Consider the following 25844-nt stretch of genomic DNA (forward strand, 5'->3'; position numbering starts at 1 on the left):
AAAGCCATCGAGCTATAATCCAGACATCAAGTAACTAATTTATATAATACAACTAGGTAGACAGAATAAGAACATTATCACGCATAATAAATTAATATCCACATGTGATTTTTAGAAAGACTTAAAAAAGGCGACATTTTATACGCAGTCACAATTGCATCGTCATCGCAGTCCTCTGCTGGACATAGGTCTCTCCCAATGCACGCCACCACACCCCGGACACTCCATACAACGGTCGAAAATTGTTTACCTACTACTACTACATACAGCAAGGCGCTATCTGCACACGCGCAACTGTGTGCGTGAAGTGGTAGGGTTACCCATCACTTTCTCGCACTATTACGTTACGTGATCTAACGCGAATCTGTTATCTATGATTCAATTAATAGAATCCTAATAATTATATATGTCTATTAGGTATTTATATCGATATATTATTATATTTTTCATTAATTCACTTACTAGAGTAATATCGAAGATTTATTTAAAAATATATTAAAAGCACTTAAAATGTTATATTTCGGACATATACTTTTAAGTAAGGTAACCAAGGTATTTGAAATTGCGTGTCCAAGTTTAGTTATAATTAGATACATTCACTACCTACGTAATATTTATCGGCACTACGAATAGAAAATTCGCGAAGTCATGGCGTCTCATTATATTGATATAATAAATCTGTATTTTTTATACATATATATATTATTCTGCAGTAAGTAAATAAAGAAAACATAACTGAATGAGTCTCAGACATAAGTTTTTTTTACTTACTTCGTTTCATTTTTCGGAAAATGATTATAAACAGCCGTGCCGTACACAGCACGATTCACGACCATTATAAATAGTAACGTAAAATTATGTTTTATATTAACGTACAAGTTTCGTAATGAAAACATGAAAACTATATTAAAATATCAAAGCCGTCTTCGCGCGAAAACTGCTCGCCGGGAGCCTTGTTGTCGTTCAGTCAATGTGACCGGCAATGTGCGGGGCGTGGTGCGGTATCTAAAACTAGGGAGGGGCGGAGAGTATCCGTTCTCTTATTCTTTATTCTCTGATGCCACTTCACCCGGTCCTCAGCTTGTCGCACCCATCAGCTACCGCCGCAACAGCCGCCATTCGCAAAGCGTCAGTCCGTTTGGCGAGAGGGAGTCCTATATTACGTTTGCAGAACAGTCTCCACTCAAGAACTCGCTTCCCCATCGGTTATAAGTTCTTCAACAGATGTGGCCAGCCCACTGCCACTATAGCTCGTTCCACAACTCGCTGAGCAACTTTTGTTTGATGGAGTAGCCGTATCGTGAATGTTCACGTCTCGGCTTCATATGTCATAACGGGTAGCATGCACTGATTGAAAACCTTCGTTTTCAAACTTTGCTCAATTTTATAATAAAAAATTTAATGTTATTATTATTGTGAATATGTATAATGCACTTGCAATTGATTGTGTGATTAATGATTAATGATAATAACCGCTGTCCTTGTAGAGTAATTCCATAATATCATGTTAGTCTGTGACGGTTCCATTTGTATGGATTGGAAATGCAAAAGTTAATTTGTAACAGTTAATTTCAACTATCTGCTTTCTGATATAAAATGCAATGTCACACATCTCACATGGTGACACAAGCAAAGCATTGCTTTATATGAAGCTGCTTTTAGTGTTCTGACGCCCTAGAAACCAATGCCACCGAAGTGACACAAGAATAAGCTTCAAGTCATATAATAATTTAAATCTTCTGAAATCAACGCATGTTAATATTACAAAAAAACCTTTGGGTAGTGTTGAATAAACAATTTGGTAACTTGCACTCACAAACGGAAGGTAGCTTCCAGTTGTGGGTGCAAATTACCAACACGTGTCTTGTCATTTATCCTGTGTTTTAGGTTACATGACGCCAGTAAAAATCAATATGGGGTGCGTTAGTTGCCCCCGCGTATGACAGTATCTCGGCGGCCGATCTTTGTTAACAACAGAAGACATCATCGGTATCACATTACTGATAATTAACTATCGATTAAGGGTTATAGTCAAAGTGAGTAGTTATTATGTATAGTAATTGATCGAATCGTGTTCTCTTCTTACACAAGAATGTCGAAATTCGAACTTAATAATTCAATATCTATACAACATATAATTCCTTGAATCCCGCTTCTAAATACTCGAAACTGCATCTATACTTGTACATGCGTCGATTCTTTATGCTAGGGGAAGATAAACCACACGGTTATTATATTAACATAAGAAAAGATACGGTTGCGCTTTTCTCGGAAATATAGGATGGCGTACTCATTTTGTTTCTTGCCTGAAAACTGAAGTGAACAATACTATACTACGCCTTTAAGTATTAAAATATGTAATTAGAGGCTTGGTCATTAATTACACTTATGTGTGTTTATGGAAATAAGTTTTAATGTTGTGGCAATTTAAATATTCAGAATGGAACAACAACAAAAACATTTAGTTTTTTTTGTCATTTTTCATTTTTTAATCGTGTATGTTTGTTTTCTATGGTCTCGGTTGACTGACCATGGGAACTGTAAAAGGCCCGAAACGTTGGTTTGTTTCAAAACACAAATAATAAAAATAGTTTCATTTCATTTCCTATGTGCAATAATCGCGAATACCTAAGAACTCGAAACAAAATCATCATTATATAAAATCATGCTTAAAGAAAATTTAATTCACAAAGTTAATTCAGTTAAAGCAATTTGTTTTTTTCAATGAACACCAAAATCATTCAATTGAAACATTTTGCAAAGAAGAAACTTTACTGTCGTCGATTAGAAGTGGCTTTTCACAAAGTTTCAAAAGTTTTTTCTACTGAGTTTTCTGCTGCATCAACTGCTTGGAATCATAAAGTTACATTTCAACTTCTTACTTAAGTGCCTTGAAAATGGCACGTAGGAAGACAGAAAGGCTCCAACTTAACGTAAACGTACGATTTTAATTACGGTAATTGATTTAACAATGATATAATATCGGGCACAGTGCAATTACGCGTAACTAGCATTTGATTATGAGTGTAATTTAGTCGCCAAATGAAATTCGCGTAAATGTCGTGGCAACCAAATTAGCGTAATTTACGGGAATTTATTGCCATCAGGCCGTAGACAACATAAATTAATGCTTACTGTGCAAAAAGACAGTCGTAGCCATTGAAATAACAAAGTACCTAATAACGTTAAATCCCTCTCCTGTGAAATTTGATTTGGTGCGCTTTTTATCAATACTACGTGGATTTGCATTAACATCGGAGATATGTTGACTTTAAAGACAAATTAGTGGAAGTAGCATGGTGATACTTTAGTCTATAGAAGATAAAGAATGTGTTTTCCACTGGAAAATATTTGTGTGCGAAATTCGAAAGTTTCGTTGTAATAAGCTTAAGTGTAGCATGAGAATCGAACTAAGTATGATTAACGATATTTTGGATGCTCTATAATAGCATATATCTTAAAATAAGTGTGTACCCAAAGTTAGTTTTCCATTATTTTATGTAAGAAATTAACATATATTAATAAAACATTGAAATAAGGAAGCCGTGGTAGTCTTATGGTTTGACCTACTGCCACTCAAGCCGAGGCCGAATCCAGTATCATCGCATTCACTCCGAATCAATCAGATCATTAGAATCAGATCCGAATTCTATCTCTAATTTCTCAGAATTTATGTGTGAAATTTAATTTACCTGTTAATTTGAAATTTACCATGAGCTTTTCGGTGAAGAAGAAACATCTTAATGAAACCTGTATGTCGAAGAAGGTTCACAACGTAAAACGTGTGAAGCGTGTGAAACACGGGGACCGTTGGGTCAGGGTAGCGGACGGCGCCGTAGGAGAGATGTGGACGAGCTTTCGCGACTCTATGGGGCCCATAGCGAAGCCTGCAAGTTGTTGCGGGCTGCTATCCGCAGGGCAAGGGACCTGGAGAGGTCAGAGATGCTGGAGATGTTTAACCGAGATCCGTGGGGGAGGCCGTATAAGGCGTTGCGGTGCAAATTGCGCCCCTGGGCGTTCCCATTAACGCAGAGTCTCCAGCCCGAACTGCTGGACCAGGTTGTGAGGGCCGTATTATCAGAAAGGGCGCACGACGCACCTCCGATAATGGCGCCGGCAGCGGAACCAAACCAGGACGAGGAAGGTAGCACGGGTGCATACGAGGTGACTGAGGCAGAGTTGGGTGCAGCGATGTTGAGGTTGCGTGCCAAAAACACTGATGGGGTACCTGGTCGTGCACTGGTGCTGGCCCTAGATCACCTAGAGCCACGAACGAGAGCGCGCATGAGTGCCTGCTTGGAGCAAGCCCATTTTCCTGAGAGGTGGAAAATTGGTAAGCCTGTCCTGCTCCAAAAAGTACAGACCGATCGTGCTGCTGGATGAAGTCAGTAAGCTCTTCGAGCGAGTGGTCGTCGCTTGACTCATAAGTGCCCTGAAAGACATAGGACGGGATCTCAACGCCAAACAGTTTGGTTTCCGTCGAGGCAGGTCCACCATTGACGCCATTGCACAGATGAGGAACCTGGCGGACGAGGCGATGGGCAATCGCGAAGTGCTCTTGGCGTTGTCTCTTGACATCGCCAACGCCTTCAACACACTGCCCTGGTTCACCATACTAGACGCGCTGAAGTTCCATCGCATGCCCGAGTATGTACTGTAACCGGAACATAATCTTAGGATGCGTAGCGAGAGGTACTTCTAAGAATATAAACTGGGATTAACTTCAAAGATTTGGTTTATTTCACATTTTTTACATAGTTTATACTTTCAGTCTAGGATGTAATATGTAATATGTCAAGATCTTCTGTTTTCTTAACATTCTAAATATAAAACTATAATCACTACCTATATTCAGCCAGCAATTCTACTCAGAGTAGAGCCTACTCTACAGTACGGAAGACGGTAGAGTCCTCTCTCCGATAAAGCCGTACTTTATCCAAGCCGCGATGGGGTGGGTCGAAGGAGCGTGTCGTGCGGTGTGCCACAGGGGTCAGTCCTCGGACCGCTCCTGTAGAACATAGGGTAGGACTGGGTGCTGCGTGGGGAGTGCATGGGTGGAGTCGATGTAGTATGTTACGCCGACGACACCGTGGTTACGGCTCGAGACAGCACGCACCGGTAGGCTATAGTGTTAGCCATGGCTGGAGTTGCCCATACCGTGACCAGGATTCGGCGTTTGGGCCTAGAGGCAGCACTGGAGAAGTCTGAGGCTGTGTGCTTCCACGGGCCTCGGAACGCTCCGCGCACGGGCAAGACATTGGTGGTGGGGGGAGCCTCCGTTGCCGTTAAGAGTACCATGAAGTAGCTTGGACTGATCCTTGACAGTCAATGGAGGTTCGAAGTGCATTTTCGGCTCTTAGTCCAAAGTTGGTGGGTACAGTAAGTTCTGTGTCGGCTTTTACGGAATGTGTTGGAACCGAGCGCCAACTGTCGACGCCTGTACACAGGGGTAGTGCGTTCGATAGCCATGTATGGAGCGCCCATATGGGCAAACAGCCTCACCGCTCAAGGCAAGACCCTGCTGCGGAGACAGCAGTGAGTCATAGCGGTCAGGGTGTCGAGGGCATATCGCACCTCCTCTTACAAGGCAGCATGCGCTGTGGCAGGTACCGCACCATGGGAGTTGGACGTGGAGGGGCTGTCAGCTATCTATTGGCGTTCGGCAGAGCTGAGGGCCGAAGGGACGAGCCACTTCTGGGGCACATTAATCGATGGCGTATAGATGTCCGACGGGCCGTGTTCCTGAAGTGGCAAGAGAGGCTTAGGAGCCGCGATCTGGCCACTGGACCATATCGGAGCGATTCAACCAGTCCTAGCAGAATGGGCAGATCGATCCTGAGGAGGCATCTTTTACCACCTTGCGCAGGTCCTGGCGGAGCATGGTTGTTTCGGCAAATACCTGTGCAGGGTGGGTCGAGAATCGACGACCGTATGCCATCAGTGTGGCTGCGCCAAAGACACGACCCAGCACACACTGCAGGTATGCCTGGCGTTCGACGAGCGGTCAGGGTTGGTCGGCAGCGAGAGGACGTGGAGTGCGGTGGCCTCCATCTGCATCGATGTATTGTTGTGGAAGGAGCCGACGGAGCGGGAACGAGAGAAAGCCCCTTCCTTTCTTCCTATACGCCGCAAACGTTTAGGGCGCAGGCGGCTGGCCTATACCCGCCAAATGCCGCCCTGACAGTGAACCCTAGGTAGCAAAACGGGAGCTTTTTCACTCACTGGATAAGGGTTCATGGATTGGTTGGCGTGCCAAGTACTCCCAGCATGCCACCACGACGACGGACTGGGGACGGTAAAGTCTCCCAGAGGTGGGTCCGCAGTCGCGGACAACCGTAGGCGGCGCTGTGGATCGTAAACCACGTGGCCACAGACCCGTTCCATGTAGAGCGTGGGAATACCCGAGGGTTTTTAGTGAGTAGGAGTCTCACATAACCACCGCGCTTCCCCGTGACGCGGTGGTATCCATGACGGATTTTCCCCCGGAAAGAAAAAAAAAGGACAGCGTACTAAGGCCTAAACCCTCGCCTGAGAGGAGACCCGTCCCCATCAGTGAGACGTATAAATGGGTTGATGATGATTGAAATAAACTGAGAAGGTATAGTACCAAACTCTTACGAAAGTTACGTAACATCTACCGTAAGTGCCGTCTACAATCAATCACTGAAATTTTCAATTCAGATTCAAAACGGGTGATCCTTCTCACACCATTAAGATTGATTGCTTCAAGGACGGCAGAAAGCGTACAAGTTAAAATTAAAACAATTAAGTTAACATTTCAGACTTTCGTCGTCGCCTTCTATAGCCCACGGGTCTTTTTTTAGAAAATGTAAACACTTTGGTGGAATACGAGTTCAAACGCTAACAGTAAGTAATCTACGAAGTTTTTCTGACCTTATTGTTGAATCAAATCTTCTGTTATAAATAAATGTCTTGTCTTGACAACAAAAATTATTATAATTATTTTTTTCTTAATGAATGGCTTGTGAAACTAATTTATTGTCTCAATTCTTACGTTACGTGTTACTTTCATAAGCATCATGGAGGGAGTGTATATACCTAGAAGATTTGTGCGGTGACTCAGAGGGAGTATCGAAGACACAAAAATATCATTATAGAAATGTGACTCGGAGGGAGTATCGAAGAAACAAAAAAAATCATTATATAAATGTTATTCCAACGAGTTCTCCGATGATGTTTTCTTAAAATAGGGACGTGAACAATATTACTTTGCCGCAATCTGTCGAATTTAATAAGATAACCAAGAATATCAAAGACGATGAATATTATTAATATGGTGCAGTTGACGAAAGCTCTTCACATTTGTCGTATGTGTTTTTTTCACAAGACGTCTAACTGATGCTTTCAGTTCATTTAAAATTTTTCTGTCTAATGATTACTGAGCTTTTAATTAATTACTACCTTGAGCCATCAACTTGTTCTAGACGTTGAAGGTGTTTGACTACCTTAGTGGTCGAGTAGCTTGTACACTGGTTTTTATGATGTCGCCATTTCTAACGTTTAGGCTTCGACCTCCTGCCGGGTCAATGTAGAAAAAATAACTTTTCTATATTATCTCGGGTCTGGGTGTTTGTGGTACCGTCGTTGTTTCCGATTTCCATAATACAAGTGCTTTAGTTACTTACTTTGGGATCAGACCAACATATGTGTTGTTGTCTATTATTTATTTTATCCATCTATCTAAAGTTTGTCTTAGTTATCTCTTTGTTATGAGTTATGAAAGCCCTATAATGTGCGATGTTAAAAATGACGCAGTTCAGTTAAATTTTTTAAGCTTCATCGAGGTTGACTTATTAAATTACCACAAGCATATAGCGTGGTGCACGCATTAAGGCTAATCCAGTTACAGTGGTCGGCATCCAATTATAAACGGCATGTTTGTGGTATGCCCCTGGCGTCAAGCAAGGCCGTTTCCTCCGGTTAAGGGACGGTTATGTTTATGTGGAATAGGAATTGCGAGGAATTTTTCTATTCTCATAAAACGATAGCGCGACCTTGTGGAACGTTTGTCTCTTCATCTACATATCTTTATCCCAATATCACATTTTCGGGCGGTATAATGCTCCTTTGTTGTCTAAACCTACTTCTGACGACATGCATTTTTTGTATGAACTTTGGGCAAGTCAGATATTTATGGGAACGGAAAAAATTCAGTAACAATTTCTCCGTCGATATTGTTTGGCTTTCATAGTTTTTGTATTTACAACTAGAATTTATGAATTTTCTAATTCATAAATTCATAAAACAAAAGTAACAAAGTATTACTCGGACGTTGATCTGAATCAGGCTTCCGTAAAACGTTGTTATATGCGAGAGTTTGAGAGTAGCATCTTAACTTTATTTAGGAAAGTAACTGATCAATTTATTACGGAACAGGATTGTGTATGGTATTGGTAATATGTACTTGCTCGGTTTTTGTTACCGCGAGTGAGTGTGAAAATCAACGGCATCTTCTCGGCCACCGTTATATTGTGAAGCAGTATGTATTTGTATATGGACGAAGACTAACAAATGTTCACACAAAGCGTTTCACTTCTACTTTCATTATGCAAACAGCTAAGGATTAAATTTCTTTGCCGGGTTTCATCTTTCCCGAACGATACAACCTTATATTATTAGATTTTTTTCGTCACAGTGAACAAGCATTTTCTAGGGTACATCATCTTAATTTTCCAGCTAACGCGAATCTTGTTAGACGAGAACGTTTATTTTTAATACATTTTGTTAGTGAACAATTGTAATAATTATTATGTATTACGGTAGATACAAATTAGCAAAGAACGGCTCGGTTCATTGGGAAGCTTACTTGGAAATATGGAGTAGAGAAGTAGAAGCCTCTTCAAAGATTTTTTTCATATCTATAATGATTATTATATAAATTAATTTATTGAGATAACGTGGACCTAAGCGGTTGCTGTGAGCCGCAACGCTCAAGCACACTGGTTGCTGTCTTAGCATATTTAGTAGCAATAAGGTTCCTTGTGCAAGAGTTCTTTCAGGGAAGTACCGCCACTTTACCTATTTCTGCCCTCCAAGTGGTAATGTGAGCCTTACCGCTTTTCTGTTTTAAAGGGTTACAGGCACATGCGACTTGTCAAGTTATGTCTCACAGTGATGGGTGCAGTGGCAGTGCCCCTCAGATCTTTGTGATTTAAAACACTGAGTGGCACTGCAACTGATGTGGACATGCGTGGCACTTACCACAAGACACACAACAAAATTATACGAAAGATTAAGATGTCGTCGTAGCGAATTGTACTTTTATATGTCTTTTACAATCTTGCGTAGGTGATCTTCATTAAAATTTTGATGTGTAATCTATAATCAATTCGAATTTTCATTTAGCATTATATTCTATAATACCTATTAAAGTGATTTTTGAAAATACTTAGATCATAAAAGAAATTCCAATAAACATAAATGTTAGCGTATTTACTCCTCCATTTGTTTGCTACTTATGTCATTCTTTCAGACTTCCTAAGTATTTCTTAACCGTTACCGCTATGCAGTAGTAGTTATTATTTATAACGTGCCCTAGTTTGTTTTTTAACCTTGCTAATAAAATAGTTCTTTAGTAATTTACAATTCTTTCTTGTGTGGTACAACTTACGTGGAAAAGAAAGGTTTAATAATAATTTCAATTATTCTTTATACGTTGCGATATTTTTTTTTGCACGATATGGATGTGATAATAAGTTCCTCCTTAAATCGCAAAAAAATCAGACGTCCCCATACGTTTTTGTCGGATGGCTATAAATATTTTTGCCTTCGGAACAAAAAAGGGCACAACTGCTATGTACCTTTTTTCGTTACGAGGGCAGATTTGTAACAACCAAATATTAATAAACATTATTTGCAACCAAGTATTACAACATTTAGTTCCAACGTGCACCGCTGGATGGCGTTAGTAGTATTCTGCAACACACAAGCAGATGTTAACTTTTTAGTATACCAGGTATACACTAGGTCCTAGTGTCTCAGAGTCTCATTGCCTCTCCGATCTCTGAGATTTAAAGGTCTGAGCGTTATGGACAGGCGTGTAGCTTACCATCAGGCACACGACTTGTCCGTCGCATCATTTAATATTATAAAAACAAAAAAAATCAACTGCTGAATCAAAGTAAATACACAGCTTCATTTTTCCAACAGTGCTCTTTCGCAATATTTACGTTCAAAGTTACAGGTGTGCATTCTTAATTCGTAATTAAGGTCCCGTTTGCCAAATTACACCTCGTAGACCGTGGAAATGAAAATGGCCGAGTATTTTTGATGTTATGAAGGCGTAATTTTATTCACGATTGTTAAAAATGTTTGATTTGATATTTGAGGTCGTGTTTTTGGAATAGTGTGTGGTTAGTAAAATGTCGTACACTTAAATGACAAGAGGCCTACGTAAGCGCCCAGTTACGCGAGCCGAAAGATTTCATGATTTTTCAGACTTCATGTACATTAATAGTGAATCTGAATTCTATTTACTAGGAAACAACATTTAAATTCCTTTGAATAACACAACCGCGGTCGCCACGCGGTCGCCCGCCTCTCGTCCGCCGCGCGGTCACCGCGTAGTCTAAATTCAAGCCAGACTCGCTCGCCCGGGACGCTCATTTAAGTTAAAACGTAAAAGCTAAACTGATAGATCGTATTTCGCCATGACAGTTAGACACACGCGGTGGCATCGTGGCGGCCGCGCGGGGTGAGCGCGATGATATTCTTGTCGAATAAATGCGCCCTTATTGTTAGTACAGTGACACACCCCGGACACTCCATACAACGGTCGAAAATTATTTACCTACTACTACTACATACCACAAGGCGCTATTTGCACACGCGCAAATGTGTGCGTGAAGTGGCAGGGTTACCCATCACTTTCTTGCACTATTACGTTACGTGATCAGAGCGGCAACATAGCGAAAATGCTAACGCGAATCTATTATCTATGATTCTATTAATAGAATCCAGATTCCTAATAATTACACATGTCTATTTATATCGATATAATATCATATTTTTCATTAATTCACTAACTAGAGTAATATTGAAGATTTATTTAAAACATATGTTAAAAGCACTTAAAATGTTATATTTTGGACATGTACAGACCTTTAAATAAGGTAATCAAGGTATTTGAAATTGCGTGTCCAAGTTTAGTTATAATTAGATACATTCACTACCTACGTAATATTTATCGGCACTACGAATAGAAAATCCGCGAAGTCATGGTGTCTCATTATATTGATATAATAAATATGTATTTTTTAAATATATTTATATTACTTTGCAGTAAATAAATAAAGAAAACAGTAACTGAATGAGTCTCAGACATAAGTATTTTTACTTACGATGATAAACAGCCGTACACAGCACAATTCACGACCATTTTAAATAGTAACGTAAAATGATGTTTTATATTAACGTACAAGTTTCGTAATGAATAAATGAAAGCTTTACTCAAATATCAAAGCCGTCTTCGTCCGAAAACGGCTTGCCGGCAGCCTTGCTGTCGTTCAGTCAATGTGACCGGCAATGTGCGGGGCGTGGTGCGGCATCTAAAGCTAGGGAGGGGCGCGGGCGGTGAGTGTCCGTTCTCTTTACTTTTTGTTCTGATATAATTTTCAGCAGTAGACTTCTCCTGAATGAGTTCGTCCCGGGAAGTACTGCCACCTTACCTATTTTTGCCGTCAAGTAGTAATGTTAGCATTACAGCGTTTCGGTTTAGAAGAGTGCTGGTAAAATTACAGGCACATGGGTCTTGTCAATTTATTTCTAAGGGTGACTGACAGGCGTAGTGGCCGTGCCCATCAGATCTTTGCGATTTAAAGATCTGAGTGGCACTGCAACTGTAATGGACAGGCATGTCACTTGATTTTATAAAAAAAAGTCGGTAACTTCAGCTTGTCTTAAGACTTAGGCCTCTTCCAGAGATTGCAGATAGAATATTCAGTATATACTCTATGATAAAAAAGACTTGCAAGAATGAAAAAGCCAATTAACTGGATTTGTATTCTACTTGGAGTGTCATCACAATAGCCACATTCATATAAATTCACTAGCTTAGTTTTGCTACAAGCAATAATTTTTTTATCACAGTTTAGTTACAAAACTCTAATTTAAAACACTGTAAATATAACTTTGTCGGTTTGTACGACTACCCAATCACCCAACAGATCAAAGCTGCTGTTCGCTCGCCGCGCTATCATTTCAATTATGTGACACGCCAAATGCCCCTTTTGATCTCATGTAACTGTGTTTTGAATGTCGTATAGTCCGGTGAAGGATCGAAAGTGTTATTATGTCCATGTATCTTTCCTGTAATGGGTGAAAACGCATCGCAGATTAACGAAATTACATAACACAGGCAGGTCCTACTATTTTAGGTAATTTTTGAACGATTCTAAACATGTTATGCATATGGTCGATGTCTCGAAATTAAAAAAGATTGATTACTTATTTCTTCTTGCTGTATGGCTGTCTGTGCAGACTCAGAGTACCGCCCTACCTAATGCCACCACAAAGGAGTACTGCTCTGGTTTGGACTTAAGAATAAGAAGAGACTTTATCCCATTACTGACAATGCATTTGCGAATATATCGTAAAAGTCTATAGGCAGCAAAACCCATTTTCCATCAATCGCACCGCCTTATTGTTCGTTGGCTCTTGTATCAGGAGTAAAAATAAAAAAAATGTTTTAAATGATTGCTCGCGTTTCAAGTATTTAGGGCATTTACAGGGAGCGCAGGGCGTCGGCAGTAAGTATGGCTTGTTCCCAGGAATTCTCGGTTCCGGATATTCCGGTACTGGCGAGATGCAGTCGGTCCTGATACCGCGATTATAGATTCCCGGTACTCCCGGTTACAGCAAGGAACTACCTATCTACTGGGCTATGAGTAAAATTTATCATTAATTTTTTTTTTAAATAGTTTTACTTAAACTTATTACTTAATTACAATGTGATTTTACGATATTATGTTAAGTTAAATTTAATAGTAATTATCTCTCAAATAGGTATTTTGAATAAAAACCTTTAGTTTGATTAGAGAATTAAGTTTTACTTTATCATTTATTGGTATTGTTATTACGTAAATTATTGAATAGGTACGAAAAAAATCTGGCAAAAGCATACTAACTCTTTACAGTTTAAGGTTTTCAAGAAGTACCGGAAAGCTCTAAAGTAGCGGTCTGAACTGAGCCCAACAGAGGGAATCATAATGTGCAATATGTAGGTCCGCAGGATTGCACGGTGTACTACAACCGTAAAGCTCACGCTTTTTAAAGCGTTTGGCCACATGCAGCTACACTCAGAGAGCTTCCTACATCCTGCGCATCCAGTATAATGACGCTCTTAGAATGCTGTTGGGGTAGCATCGGGAATGTTAGATGAGGCTTTAGTGCCGTACTGCGGAAGCGGGTAGTATCTCAATGGTCTCCTTTGGACAGTGGTCGAGAGGGATGATAGGCCTATACTGTGCCAATGCGTAGCTGGGTACGTGTCAAGTGTGTTAGAAATGTCCTTAGATAGTTCGAAATATAACTTACTGTTTGTTTTTTACAATATCAAGTGACGGGACGAACAAGTACGCCTGATGATAAGCTACACGCCTATCCATAACAGTTACAGTGATACTGCCACTGCGCCCGTCACCCTGAGACATAAGTTGACAAGTCCCATGTGCCTGTAATTTCACCAGCACCCTTACTCTTCAAAACCGGAACTTGACGGCAGAAATAGGTAAGTTTGTAAGCTTTACTAACTTCTTTTTTATTAAAAAAATGCGCCCGTCCATCTCTCGCGATGGAAAGTGACGATGAGGTCGACGATGGAGCATGCACACCTAGACAATGCCTATTCATTCTCGTCGTGAAAAGGTCCAAGTTATACCGTTCATAAGTTCAGGGAACAAGTCTGCATGCAGGGAATTCCACTCCATGGCTATTTGCCATATAAATGTGGTTTATAAGGATTACTTAACTAACACAATACGTATATTTGCCCGAAATAGAGTAAATTATTATTATAATTATTTAAAAACAAAAAATGTTACAAAGTATAAAATTTCGGTGTAGACCATGTATCAATGATATAATACATGGTGCGAAATGGAAAGTTAGTAGTTAAATATGGTGAGATTTCCTGAGGTGATTTTATCCAAGTTTCCCTAAGGAATCATTATAAGATACGTATTTCTTTTTCTTCTCCATTTATTTTAAAATTTGAAAATTCTTTTCACGAATTGTATTGTGGAGTTGTTGTTCATCATCATCGGTAGAGTCACTCCATAATTTGTACATCTCATTTGACTATAGAAGTACAAAGATGTAGCTTACCTTTTAAATCAAATCTATAACCATTTTCATATTTGTGCAGCATTAGCTTACCGGATAATTTCTATGAAACCTTGAAAATTATTTTCTGGAGTTGTATTGTATTTTTGTTTCCAGAACACATATGGATTATTAATACAAAGATCGAACACAAAGAAAAATCATTCGATCCGGCTTGACTCGACCAGCGACCTTGCCATATCGTGGCTGACGAGATCGCTGGTTTGAATCCACCCGCATCGTAGGAGCTTTTCTTTGCATTCGGTATTTGTATTAATAATTTTAACAAACTAGTGAAGTCAAACATCGTGATATTCAATAAACTCAACATAATGGATTGTTCGGTATGATGGGTAGAGTAAGGGAGGAGCACTTACATTTCAGACGTACTTTCTTTAATCAAATTCATTTAAGTACCCCCAAGCCATCGCTTAGTTAGTAAATCAAGTCGACAACTAATCATTAAATTTGCTATTTCACATAGGCATTAAGGCTGTGAATGGTACGGTAAGGCACAATATATTGATCGCGTATTCGTAGACTTATCAACGTGGAAGTCTCATTTGGAACAATTCGTGGCATTATCAAGATTCGTAAATTAAAGCGCTTTTAATTTAAACGAAGTAAGGTGCAGAAGAAGAAATACGGGCATTAAGCATTGGTGTTAATTGAGGTCTTAAATCAGTCGGGCGGTGGAATGAAAAACTCCAGTGCTCAGACTAGAAAACTGAGAATGAAAAAAAAAAGAAAAAAAAACGAACGTATTTTTTCTGTTTTAATTAAATATAATGTTTAATAAAGAAGTGTTACATATGCATACGGGTGCATTTAATTGAATAACCTTGTACCTATAATGTAATTTTAATGTAAACCACATATCGAATAATGTAACCATTATAGCTGGTTCTATTATGGCTCTATAATTGCTTGATTTTAATAGTAATTACAGTGTTATTATAAAGGAATTATTACAGCATTTAGGTAACACGTAGGAATTTTGCAGGTATTTATACAACGTGACTAATTAGGTAGAAGATACGGTAGTTAGATATGTTTCAAATTATGAAACTTTGTTATAAACCCATAAATAAGCAATACTCATTTTCAGATCCTAAAATGTATAATACAATTTATTCATATTTTCAGTAAAAAATATTTGGATATCGAATCGTATTTCACGAGCAATTAAATAAATACGCGTACTGTTATTTTGTTACAGTGTACGGCTTTAAATCCATTAAGGGATCATGGCCCAAATGTTCTGGCTAAATATATGGACCATGGGGTTTCGGTAGGTGGTGATTCAAATCTGCAAGAAGGACGTGTATATTATCTCATAAAAAATAAATAGGGATCCATAGACAGACGATGTTTCGTCACTACTAAAATTGTTATTCGTTTGAGGATGGATAACTAAAATGTTACGAACAATTTTGTGTGGATAAGTTTTTTGGGCTTGCCGTTACAGTACAATTACTTTGTTGATTATTAGCAATTTTAATATGGAATCAATTTTTTATCACAATTAAGACGGTGCAAGCTTCAACGCGCGTTGTCTCTTGTTGTTCGGTTAGGGGTCTTACGGATTTGGACAGCTTGAAGTTACTCCAAATCCGTAAGTGGACCCACTAGCTTAGGTACTAGTGTAATTATATAAAGCCATGCTACTAATTCCTCCGTAGTCTACGATTATACCGTGGATCTGCTTCACTAATAGATCGCAAATCGTCATTATTCCTTTTAAGCTCTGGTCGTACACGTGGTTCATTTGCCTCTTGCTTTTGAATAAAAATAAACTAACTGTTCTTGACAGTGGTATTCACAAAGTTTCAAATTCAGTTAAGGGGCATAGTACACGCTTCTATAATAAGATTCCGGGCGATATTTAAAATTTACCATTTACTTGGTTTGAAACAAAAACTTTGTTCTAAAGTTTGTTCTTTGTTATTATACAGCTTCTGCGTACATGACAAAACTCCGTGATAGTGATCTGTTCAGCTCTTGCAGGTATTATCGACAGAAGATGTTTGAAATAAATATTACAAATGTATACATATACAAATGCACATTTACAAAGAGCAGCCCTTAAAGTTTCTTGCTCATTCTTCTCAGCCTTACGAATGAGCAGTAGAGTCGAATTAACATGACCAATTCAAGTGTAATTTGCTTACTTATAGAATAAAGATGATTTCAGTTGAGTTTGCCACGTTAATATTTCCACTGCGGAATCGGGCAAACTAAAAGTACTGCTGTTAGTCTATCCGCTCCATACACGTCGTAAATGTTTCGAATCATTTGCTGCTGTTTTTTTGTTGCATTAGTGCCACGTCGTGACGCAGTCAATAATCACATGACTTTTAGCAGTTTCTATGGTTCTATGGTTGAAAGTTAACCAAAATTGAAACAAACGAATAACTCTATATTCAGAAATTTTGTTGCAATCAAATATTTGATTGAAAGTTTTAAATGTTTCACGACATTCGCGGTCGATTGCACACCGGGTTTCATCTCTGAGTTCGATCCCCGGCAGAGTCAATGTAGAAAACTAAGTTTTCTATATTGTCTCGGATCTAAGTGTTTGTAGTATCGTCGTTGTTTCCGATTTTCATAACACAAGTGTTTTAATTACTTAGTACGGGATCAGAGCAATGTACATATGTGATGTTGTCTATATTTATATCATTTATTTATAGATTCAAATCTACACTGAATTTTATATACGTGGAACACTTTATTACACTTTAAAAGACCAGAATTTAAAAACAGCAATTTCATTAATTACTTTAAAATCAAATATCCGGAATTTATTATGCATTTCCTAGGTAGTAAATATCATTCCAAAAGTATTTTTTTTTAAATTAGCTTATGGTATTTTTTTCGTTCTGAATTTTACGGGTTTTGGAGCCACGTAATTTTGACGTATAATGTAACAGAAACCAGACAAATAACATTTCACGATGTTGTTAATACTATGAATATAAATGTGTAATTCGAAATGGAATGACGCCATTGCTTTTAATTTTAAACGTTGTTCAATAAATAAGTACTTATACATACACAAAATAACATACTTAATTTTATGACTTCATTTTAGTTAATTTTGAAGACAATTGAGATAAGATAACAATGATATCTAACGAAGTTACAGTTTAAACTTCAACTTTTAGTTATGTTTTTTTTAGGTTTGGAATCGTAAAAGTACATTCACAAAACTTACGCGTATGATTTATTACTAAAACCGAGCAATAACGTACTTGTCAAAACATCAGAGAAGAAATACGATATGGAGTAAACATTAGGAGAACTGTTTTACCAGGCCGTGTTTTGTATTTGATAAAATTGTTGCTATCTCTGTCGACAGTACCGCAAGCGGGCGTGTGTGGGTGAAATAACAGTCGTTTTTTTAATATTTTCTGGCGTGATCTTTTATACTTCGTAGTTTGATGATAATTTAAATAAATGACAGATCCCTAGATGAAACTTGTTTATTAGTTATATACATTTTCCTTTCTCTTGGGTCATGCTAAACATCTCAAAATCCAGAGAAAATGTGTTACTGCCTTCTTATAAGTTCAGCATGAAGTTAAGGATTTTTCGCGAAAGTTACGTTTTTTGAGAGCGTGTAATTTTGTAACTATAGAATTTAACATGATTCTATAGACATATATTCCTTTTTAGATCGTTTTCAATATTCTATTAAATTTGATTGGTTATCTCATTTATTAGATATTCGACTACGTTCTCATTAAGAAAACAAGACGGTAATTTATTTGTGTAAGCGGTAGCGTTGTTTACTGAATATAATCTAGCTTTGTAGGTCGCAGCTTGACCCAGAATGTGTTTTTAATTTTGTTTCGTCATTCAGCTTTAGTGGTGTCATTTTGTCAAAATTTTAGAAAAGGATAAGCCCATTCAATTAAGTTTTCAACACAAATTTAAAGATTTAGTAAACTTTTGAATATACGAAGGTAATGAGAGTTATGGAAAAAAAGCTATTCAATCTTTACGTAAAATAATAAAACTTTTTGACAAAAAACCAAAGTTATTTATATTCCAAAAACGAAACAAAGAAATTACCATTATACCCTTTGCGAATAACAATGTAGAAAAGTGTAGCATTCAACACCCTATTTTGTCAAAATCTTTATAATTTAAATTCTTACATGCTTTTACGTATTATTATTCTATACAAAGTCAAAAATACAATTTAACGTCGCGTGCGACGGAAACTCGGAAGAATTCAGTGTTATTTATAACCTATCATTTGTCATTCCGAGCGGGCAAGTCGAATTTCTGTGTCACATTAAAATAGACGTTTTTGTCGACCACTTACGAGTTCTTTCCTTTTACTTCGGATCATAAAAATGTAGTCAGTTTTTCTACCGTTAGTATATTTATTTTTTTATTTATGTAATAATTTCTTAATTAAGAATGAAGTAAGTACTGAAAGTATTTCAGAATCCATTAAAAAGTAAAAAAAGTATAGTGTATACCTCTCAGAACAATGGTACATAAACTGTGTAAACTCTGTTTTTATATCGTATTTTTCAAACGAATATGTTCTTTAATAAAAAGAACTATATTTTGTCGCATCTGTTAAAGAAAAATGTACGTCATGCAAGGTAGAGCTCCATGTGAAAGAGTTCGTCAGGGGAAGTACTGCCACATTACCTATTTTTGCCGCCAAAGAGTAATGTGGGCATTATTGCATTCCGAATTAGAACGGTGGTGAAATTACAGGCACAAGGGAATTGTCTTTCATGCCTCGGGTACATGGACGCAATCCCTAATAACTTTTCGATTTAAAGCTCTGAGTGGCACTGCACACACACTAACAGTTATGGATAGACGTGAGACGATAGACACAACTAAATTTGTTGTTATAAGAAGTTTAAAAAAAATGTGTGTCATGCACAAAAAAATTAGATAACAATTTACTTTCGTAATAAGTCTTACATGTACATTTTCTATTACTACTGCGGCAACTACATATGAAAATGGTAAGATGTTTTTTTGTAAATTATAAAATCTGGCTCTTAAACTCACTAACGTTGTTCATTAAGACACGCTGCATACCAAAATCACATGTTCATCATATCAAATATAATACTTTATGTTGTATTGTGTTTGGACATGAACACACAGTGTTTTTAAAGTACATGCATTTGTAAATATATTTGTATAAGTGTAGTGTATATAAGTGAAATAGCAGAAATACAAATCATATAACACAGCACAGTTGAGAGACAGTTCAGAAGAACAACTTATTCCAGGAACAACGATCCGGAACTCACTCAACCAATTTATTCCAGCGGCAACACTACTGGGAAATTAGGTACGGTCTTAACGTCTAACATGATTTTGAAACAACTATGAATGAACATAGATTCGCTTTCATTTAAACTAGGACTATATGAAAAAAAATGATTAAAACGGTTACGAAAATCATAAAAATATGTGTAATTCAATGCGGGACAATATTTAAATTAATAAACATTTGGTATAATAAAGCCATGTCAAAAATACTGTGATCACGTGAAAGTCAAAAAATAATATGAACTATATGTAACGATGGTTCGAATCCGACCGGATCGAAGGAATTTTTTCTGAGTGTTCGATCTTTGTATTAATAATTATAACAAACTAGTGGAGTAATTTCACAAAAAAATAATTGAATATCAATTCAATAAAAATTTAATTAATACAGTGAATAGCGACATCTCTCGCCAGGACTGGTAGCTGTAAAGATACTAACTGGGTGATAAATCTGCAATTTCTCATAGATGGCGCTACGACTAAAAAGTCGTTGAAAGACCAAGTACAAAGACACGACTCAAGCACATAGAAAAATTCGTAAGGTCCGTTGGTTCGTTCCGTGGCTTAGTTGGTATAGCGTCTGGCACGGTATGCAAGAAGACGTCGGTTCGAATCCGACCGGATCGAAATAATTTTTTCTGAGTGTTCGATCTTTATATTAATATGTAACGAATTATGTATTTATAAAATTTTTAAATATCCTTTTTTTTAATATCAAGTGATGGGACAAACAAGTCATGTGCTTGGTGGTAAGCTACACTGTACATAACGGTTGCAGTGCCACTCAGAGCTTTAAATCGCAAAGATCTAAGGGGTACTGCCACTGCGCCCTTTCACGATTCAAAGAACGCAGTAATGCTCACATTACTACTTGGCGGGAGAAATAGACAAGGTGGCTGTACTTCCCTGGATGAACTCTTTCATAAGGAGCTCTACTGCTAACTTTAATTTCGTTCGTAGAATCTTTAAACCTCCGCGTCCTCCTCTGAAAAGTTGTCATTTTGCAGATGTGGCTTTATTACACAAATTATTTTAAGTTTTTCCATTTATTCCTTATTTTACATTAAAAATAGTCTTTACATATCAAAAAAGTAATAATTTATATTAAACGCATTGACTTACAATAAACGTCATAAATTTTACGTTACATGGATGCATGCGAATAATTAACAAGGCAGTGCGACATTTCCGGAAAAGCGACCTGGCAACACTCAGAAATAGCTTTTCCGAGTACCTATCGCGTCTAATTTTGGTGTAATCGGTGTCCATGGCAAATATTATTTGGCTTACTGTATTGTGTCGCACAGTGAAAATTGTCTCTACTATTAGAAATAACTACGCTTCTTTATCGTTGTTTCTCTTTTGTTTGCGTAAAATTAAAGTGCGGATACTTTTATAATCGTCATTATCCTCATTACACGTCCCAACATTGGGCACGGGTTTTCATCTAATGGGAGAGTTTAGATCAGGGGTGTGCAAACTTTTTTCATTAGGTGCCAGAAAAATATAAGAAATTTCACAGGGGGCCAGATTTAAAAAAAAATGTATTTTCTTTTGAAATGTTTTTAAATATTATTGTGTAGTGTTATATTGTGTGTCGGTATAAATATATATTTCCAAGGGCCATACAATCGTGCTTTAGAAGTAACGTTGGTGCGCCATACTTTGCCCATCTCTAGTTTAAACCAAGGACCCCCAGACTGGCCTAGCGCCTACGCGATTCTGACGCAATTCAATCCTCGATGCGATTTACTTTCGAAAGTGTTTCTTTTAAAAACCCTCAGGTGACTACAAATTTCTACGACCATTTTGTGTGATCAAACAAAACAAATTTGTAAGCAACAGATAATCAACATTGTATTTTTTATGGATCAACATGTGTGATCAGATAAAATCGAGTAAATGTATAAGAAGCAAACGATCGATATCGAATTTTTTTATAGATCGACGTGTCGATTGTCAATAAATTGAGCAAATCTGTAGGCACCTTACACCATAACTTAAATTTATTATTACGAAAATGACTTGTGGACTAAATTTATTACTACGACACAAGTCATGCTCAAACGTGGATGATACGAACATACACTGATGATTTTTCTCAAAGGAGAAGATTGTCATAGATACACATCATGACAATCTTCTCTTATATATGTGGATATGTTCACGATCCCACCGAATAAACGTGCATTATCTACACTTTCTTATTTTCTTCTTTCTGTTCTTTTCTATTCTATTCTATATACTGTATATGTATAACTTGAATAACGCTGGCGTGGTTAAAAGTAGAGTATACGTAGTATAGATAGGTACATCCTTGAATGCAGCAGGTGTATATCAACATAATAGACTATATAAAAAAGACCTTCAACTTGTTTGTCTTAAAATACAGCATCATAATGGTGATGATTTATGGGTTTCCTGATAACGATTTAGGGCGTTGACATTGCCGGAGCTGTAAAAGTTTTATGGGGAATCTGTTTCATAAAGAAACGGATCGGAAACAAATAACCGTTGATGTGGTTTTGGATTAAAATACAGATAGGTAATTTATTCCAGACTTAGCAAAAGTTTTAAATGTTAAAGTGTTAAATACAGAATGAATGGAAATTAGTTTCATGGAAATATAGTAATTTTAAATTGATGAAAAACATTTGATGACCAAAGTTACACCTGAATGTACTTCTTTTGGTTTTATAATGTTACGAGCGTATGTCAAAATGTGAACTGGAGCGTGTGTTCTGTAGATTGCAGTTGACGCTTATTTAGTTTACATCCAGTGAAAAATGAAAATATATTTATAATGCTCTAAAATGAATAGTATGGTAGTAGTAAAAAAAGTACGTTACGAGTATGTATAGTACTTTTGTAGGTTTAGTATAAAACGAGATTAGTTAACATATAAGAAGAAAGAAAGAAGAAGAAACACCCAGTGTAATAAATATGAGTGTGTGCGTTATTTATTTGTTATTATTTAAGTATCTATAGAAATTTACATTTTTAAAGTATTTCTAAAATTTATTAACATGGAAAAATATCGCTAACTCTGAAGGAAGAGAACAAGCTTCTTGTCGCCGGAAGAAAAATCTTCTGTATGATTTTGGAATTAGCGCATAGGGAAGATAAGTAATATGTCAGCTCATAGAGCGGTGAAAAAAGCCTACAGGCGACGTCCGGTTGGTCAGCCGGTCGGAGAGACGAAGTGGAGATAGACCTGTGCGCCCTGCACGTAGAGAACTGGGAGGAGATCGCACAAGTAGCCCCAATTCGTATCAGTGGCCAACACCCACTTCGGGTCGCTGAGCCAGCGAAGTATGTAAGTATGAAAAAATAAGTAATAAATACAAAAGAAAAAAAAATTAATTCAATATCAAATAAAAATTAAAACAAAATCGTTTATTACATAAAAATAATACTTGACTACAATCCTGCCGGGCAGTTTGTTCGCGGAGACACTCTCATGTTTAACAACATACCTATTATACAACAACAATACCTATTAACAACATACATACAACGCTCAAATATCTGAGATTTGTGATAATAATTTATGTTTCGTATTCTTTATAAATGTTAGCTTAGGTATATTATTTTCGTCGACATTCAATTCATTGTAGAAGACAGGAAGTAAACAGTTCTTTAACCAATATAATTCATTCATTATAATATTATGTTAAATTGTTATTTAGTCAGAGCAAAGTTGACGGTTGGGACTTAGGACCGTTCTTATCGCAAGCGTCATAGGTTTAATTCACACTGGCGCGGAGACGAACCGCGAGTCGACGCGCGACGACTCGCGCCTTCGCGTGTCGACGCTTGGTTAAAATGATAATAAATGATGAATGACGCTTGGTTAAAATGATAATAAATGATAATTGGGTTTCTATAGGAAGTCGAGCGTCGTCGCGCGATGACGCGCGTTGACATGCGTCGTTGTTGAAAAACAGGACAGTCAAAGTCAAGCTTGACATGCTCTTGATCCTGTACCTTCATAAATAGCAGAGGAAATCGCCAAAAGTAAATTGAGCACAAAAAAAAAAACGAGAACCACTCTTTCGCAATACGCAAAACGACCGCAGATGTTGCGTTACATTTTATATTCATAAACAACCTACAGTTTTTCCATGTAAACATAAGCGTGTTTTGGGGAAAACAGTTTTATAGAATTTATATTTATTGAAATTGGCAATAAAAGCATACTACATCTACTGGAAAAATATAAAGTACAGAATGTGGTCTGAAGATATTTACGAGTAAAGTTTGTTTTTGTTAAGAAAGTGAAAAATACGATCCGAATTGTCAACAGGATAGAAGAGTTCTGTCTCAAAAGTATCCGACCTTAGCCATTACTCTGCGCTGGGTATATTAATCACTATCCGGCTCGTGGCATTCTTCAAAATAATCTCCATTCGACTGAACAACACGCTCCCACCGGTGCTTCCACATCCCGTAGAACTCATGGAAGTCAGTTTTCGAAACAGCCTTCAGTGCACTCGCCGCATTTTTTAAATCGTCTCTGTGTCGTCGTACCGACGCCCTTTGAGCGGAATTTTCAATCTTGGAACGTGGTGTACCATGAATGTGCTTCAAGGGGTGAAACGTTCTATATACGGCTATATATATTTGTACGGCTCACGTTTAAGATTCTTTTTGCGCTAAACTTGCGGTTTACTTTTGGCGCAACGAATTAAATTCGCGACGCAGCCGCGATTGGTCACATTACCATCCATTATAATTCGCTTCCTTAAGCTATCAATAATCCGGTACCGTTACATTTTCTACGTTCGTGATTGTGTGTCAACTCATCTTAACTAACGACAACATTCAAATACCGTAACTATTCAGGACGTCCAAGGCCATACGTTTTGGTCCTTCTAGCAGAATATTTATATAGTTTAATCACAATCTACGATCAAAACCTTGACTGCTGTTAAGAAACATAAAATGAAGCATAATATGTTTACATGAAGATCCCTAAATGGTGTTCATCTTGATTTAAAAAAAAGAAAAATATGCTATTTGGAGAAATCACGAAGTCACCGAAACAGATAAACGAGAAATCTAATGGGGGGAAAGTTCGTCCCGTCACTTGGTAACAAAAAAAGAAGTATATAAATAAAAATGTTTCAATTATACTAGCCGTTTGTATGATGACGAGGCGGTTGTTGCGAAAATGTAAGAATTTATTGCACACAATAAGCAACACCACCAAAGTTTGAAACTATATTATTCTAATATTATACTAGCCTTTCAAATATTCAGCACTGGTACTAAAAGAAAGCGCAGAGGCTGACATCTGATACAGATTTAATGTACCAAATCAGTATATAAATAAATATATATGGATAAATTTAATTAAGTGCTGAAGCCCGTAGGAGTAATAATTAGAAACAGACAAAGTGGACAAAATATAATTACTGGAAGACAGAAAAAAAAGATAATTGGGTTTCTATAGGAATAAAGAAGATTCAGTGAAACTAAAAACGTTAAATTAATTAATTTACAGGGCTCGAAGGGCAGCTGGTTTCATAATTTACGGATCTCAACACCGTCATTATCAAAAATAAAGTACTATATTTTTTCGTTGTCTCTAAATTGGAAAGATTACTGGAGAAATGGTTTGGAACACATAAAATGTTTGCTATGTGGTATTTTTTTCCTACAAGATGGCATACAAATGAAGACTTCAGACTTTCAGTAGTCAAAATTGATATTACGGAAAAAAAATGTTTTAAATGCGGACGGGTTACATAACAAAAATGGTTTATATTGACGACGACGTTTAAGATATATACGCTAATTATATATGCTAATAATAATACGTACGTCCAAATGACCCAGCTTTTATTATTGTATGTCTATTTTCTAAAAATGGTCTATTTTTATAGCCAGAGTGCACAGATGTTTGATATCTGAAAGAAGGATGGGGACATCCCGTGTATTTTGTGACCCAGTGTCTTTGACGACGTGCATTAAGCCTATCAATACTTGTGATTCATTATCAAAGCATCAAAAAAGCTAATTGAGTGCGGCCTGTAGAAGCTGGGGTTATAAAGTTGATGTTGGTTATGTTTATAACATTGTCCTGTATTTTACTTCAGATTTTCAGTTTATTCGCAGTAGCAGAAAACAACAAGTTTTTACTATATTCCCAAAAATAATAAAGAACTAGCCGGAATTACCAAATC

At 37.3% G+C, this 25844-nt stretch overlaps 1 protein-coding gene across 28 annotated transcripts in view; it reads right to left on the reverse strand.

The window, feature by feature from the left end:
• The window catches only part of LOC113231608 (calcium-activated potassium channel slowpoke), a 75401-nt gene that overhangs the window by 22217 nt on the left and 27340 nt on the right, over window positions 1–25844 (reverse strand). The window lies entirely within an intron of this gene.

Source organism: Hyposmocoma kahamanoa, unplaced genomic scaffold (genome assembly GCF_003589595.1).
Source record: "Hyposmocoma kahamanoa isolate Upper Pololo Valley unplaced genomic scaffold, ASM358959v1 66, whole genome shotgun sequence".
Classification (NCBI taxonomy): domain Eukaryota; kingdom Metazoa; phylum Arthropoda; class Insecta; order Lepidoptera; family Cosmopterigidae; genus Hyposmocoma; species Hyposmocoma kahamanoa.